This window comes from Papaver somniferum, chromosome 7 (genome assembly GCF_003573695.1).
Source record: "Papaver somniferum cultivar HN1 chromosome 7, ASM357369v1, whole genome shotgun sequence".
Lineage (NCBI taxonomy): Eukaryota > Viridiplantae > Streptophyta > Magnoliopsida > Ranunculales > Papaveraceae > Papaver > Papaver somniferum.
This window is the reverse complement of record NC_039364.1, coordinates 1,292,118-1,295,864: the sequence shown is the minus strand read 5'-3', so window position 1 is coordinate 1,295,864 and position 3,747 is coordinate 1,292,118. Positions and strand designations below refer to the sequence as shown.

At 37.3% G+C, this 3,747-nt stretch overlaps 1 long non-coding RNA gene across 1 annotated transcript; it reads left to right on the top strand.

Annotated features, from left to right (window-relative positions):
• The first annotated feature begins 1,552 nt into the window (after nucleotides 1–1,552).
• LOC113300465 lies at nucleotides 1,553–3,499 on the top strand. Its single transcript, XR_003335807.1, has 4 exons — nucleotides 1,553–1,761; nucleotides 2,199–2,329; nucleotides 2,471–2,596; nucleotides 3,152–3,499. It is a non-coding gene; the product is annotated as an uncharacterized LOC113300465 (long non-coding RNA).
• Nucleotides 3,500–3,747: the final 248 nt, after the last annotated feature.

Sequence of the window (3,747 nt, the reverse complement as noted above, 5' to 3'; positions counted from 1 at the left end):
GGCATACAAATGGTGCAAAGCTAGGAGGCGTAATTTCCAATATGATTTGGTTACGTTGCCGAAGGCATCAAAGTCTATGAATTGTGACGCATACCAGAGTGGTATGGAATCAAAGCATGCATACCTTAAGGCATGGAATGATTTGGCGTAGACACATATGATTGAAGAACACTTAGTCTAGAGTAAGGCATGTTGAATTGCAAGAGTGCAATGCCAGTCGGAATTGACGACACTAAACTAAGTTATGCATATCAGGTTGATATGTTGGCTGTTTGGTGTGTAAACTTAGGCACATAATGGATGGAGAAAATATTTGAGATGCTGATGTAATCAGAGGTGGAAAATTAGCTTAGGGTTTAGCTAAAGTGCATAACAAAAGATCGTAAGCGCATTGGGGTATTGATATGCGATTGTAGTGGGAGTTGAAGCGTACGCCAACGTGACAACAACAGTGCAGGTCAGTAGGATCAATGGCAAGGCAGTAAGCTAAGTGATGGCATATGGTACTAAGCATAAAGTTTTGTCAAAGAAGGCCAAAAAAGTTTGCTGATTTATGAGTTAGGCTAATAAGCGTAGAACGCTAGAGAACAAGTATAATGAGTATACTTTGTTGCGTTCAACGAGGGCGTTGAACGGATTAGGTGGGGAGGTCTATAACGGTCCCAATAGTGACTCATAATGATTGTGCGTTACAGTGTTGCATGCCAAGTCAGTGTTCAACCGTAATGGCGCATTGCGAAGCCATAATAATGGTATACTGTATAGACTGACAAGTGCTAAGAATGGAAAAACCCTGCAGGGCCAGTGAAGCGCAAAGGTAGCGCTGCTCTATAAAGACATTTGGTTAAGTAATGAAGCTTATTGGCCGACACAATGAGGCTTCATTGAGGGATTAGCAAGACATGGCCAAAGTTGACATATGAAACATGCGATGCTGGCATTGATGCATATCCTTGGAGTTGAGTTGGCTCCAAACTCAAGGATGATGCAAGAGTGAAGAATAGGCCAGGAGTTAGTCTATGACATTAGTTCAAGACTGTCCAAAGCTTGAACAATGCAAACAATCTAGTAATGCAAGAGTGGCATTACTATAGTCAAGCAAATTGGCTAAGTGAAGCATATGACGCATGAGAAACCAGAATGAGCTTAAATGGTTGGCCTCGATGATTGAAGCACAAGGATTGTTCGTGAATTATCTTAGAGTGATAAGCATGCAGGGCCAAGATGGACGAGCATTGGAACAAGGCAGAATTCAATAAAGCACAACAGTTATGCAATACGGCTCAACTGACGATTACAGGTTGGTATTAGTTCCAAGGTGGACTAGCATTGGAAAATGGGAAAATATGAAAAATGCCCCAAAACAGGGGGTCACCTTGTGAAAATGTCCCTGTCATTTTGAAATAAGTCAAAATGCTCCAATCTGTTAGTTTTCACGTGAGAGAGAGTTAAGTGGTCAAGTGGGGCATCTTGACCGGTCAAATGGGTATCCAAAATGTTAGTTTTATCCTTACTACTTATTTATCAGTTTCATCTTCTATGGGAGGTCGGGTTTTCTTTCAGTTCCTGAATCAAGATAGGGAGAGAGATAGAGACCGGGAGATGGAGAAGAGAAACACGGAGTGTTAGATCGAGAGATTTATGGAACGCTAGAGTAATTGCGACTGTGTGTTTTCGCGATTGTCGTTCAAGGATGAAGAAATCGACGAACATGATGCAGAAGAAATTGAAGCTCTAGTTCTGCCACAGAGAAGAAAAATGGTAAGTAATTGGAACCCTAAATTTGTTTTAGTTGTTGTTGATGTCCGTTTGGGTTTTGTTGAATTCATAATATGATTTGTGTTTTGAAATTAGAGTTGATCGATTTGGGTTTCAATTTTAATATACAGAAATTAGGGTTTAAATTTTTGTTGGATGTTTTTAATTTCTAGGATAGTTTAACCGAAATGATATTAATTATTGAATTTCTAATTGCTAAAATTATATTAAGTGCTGAAATGATATGAATGATTTGAGCATGAAATTCTGATTTTATGAATGACATGACTACTGAAATTGCGTGTGCCCTAAATTGGGTATTTTGTGTGTTCCATGGCCTGCCTTTTTTGTGCTCTAATTGAATTGACTACGTATATTATATTTGCAGCTATTGATTTTGATTGCTTTTTACATTTCAAAAATGCCACACGTGATTTCAGTTTTATCGAATGCGAAATGATTGGAGAAGCATATGTATGGGCTTGGAAAGTAGGTTCCTACTGGGAAAGTTATCTGGGAAGATCAATCTTTTGGAGGCTAGAATCAATCAGAAGTACTTGATAAGAATTAGGTGATATTCACTATTCCTATTTGCATTTCTTTAGAACAGTTCAATGAACTGCTTAATGGAAGTTCAATCTTATGGCGTAACTCTCACTCTTAGTACAAGGTTGTTATGGTGATTTATTAATTATATTATTTTTTCCTGCAGCGGTTCGATTAACGCGACTTAAGCAGCGGCGCAGTTGTTTTTTTTGAAGATTTTGAGTAGTAATCAAGACTAATGTTAGAAGCTTATAACAAAAAAAAAAACACCAATGTTATGCTTATTTGAAAGGTAAAATCTTCGATCTTCATTTTAATGTTTTCTTTTTAATGTTTATGATGTTTCTTTGTTCAACTGCCAAACCCAAAGTAATAAATCTCTAATATGAAATCATATCTCAGTTACACAAAGTTTTCCCTATGTATATCCTTCCCTTTGCAATATGGATGTGTATCGTTCCCTTTGCAGCCTATATGTGTATCATTCCCTGTAGGAAATTACTGTTGCGCTAAACCTTTATTTTACTGATGCATGTGCAAACAACAATCACGCCTACAGTTCAGTTGACTTGATTGATCCTAGATAACACTTCCATGAGATCCTATTTCAATTGTTCTCTAGACAAGTAACACATACCATCTATCTTGCCAAAGACAGTGAGTATTTACAAGGAGCCTAACCACACTATTCTTTATTACGTATTTGAGCAGTAGAGATCTTTAATGGAATCAGTAATACCCATAAGAACTTCTCAGAGTAAAATACTAAATCAATTGGTTAGTTTCTTTATCATCTTACTCTTCTTAATTTACTTGCACGTCAAAGTTTTTTTCTTCTTTTGACCAGATTCCTACATCCAAGAATTCGCAGTTTCAGCATAAGTAGTCCAAGAAAAAAAAAATCAATATGCCACTTTGTCGTATGATAAAACATCAGGCCCTTCCTGTGGTGCTTTTTATGTATTATTGGCTTTGTTTTTGTACTGTGATGCGAGGTTAGTGAGAAATGATGCTGGATACTTGATTGGAGAAGTACAACTGTTTTTGTACTGTGATGGGAGATGCTTAGTGCGATGATTGTTTTGCATTTTGTTTAATTATCATGGCTTTATCATTTTCGTACGGATTTTGCCCATAACTCAAAACAAATGTTTGTCTTTTCGAAATATGAATGGATGTGCCACTCTATTTTACATTTTCCATCTCATACTAAAATATGGACACGGAACAGGTGGTTCATGGTGTGGTATAGTTTGGAATTTTCAGAAATTATAGATGACGGTTTTGGTTCTAGTATTAGCTAAAACTGTACCATGGAGAACCCTATTACTCTAGTCATTGTTTCTGATGAAAAAGTCATTTCTGTAAATAATTCAATCGCCTATCTGTTGAACTAGCCGCGGGTCGCAATCTCCGTACTTTGGACAGGAGTGTCATTTTTGA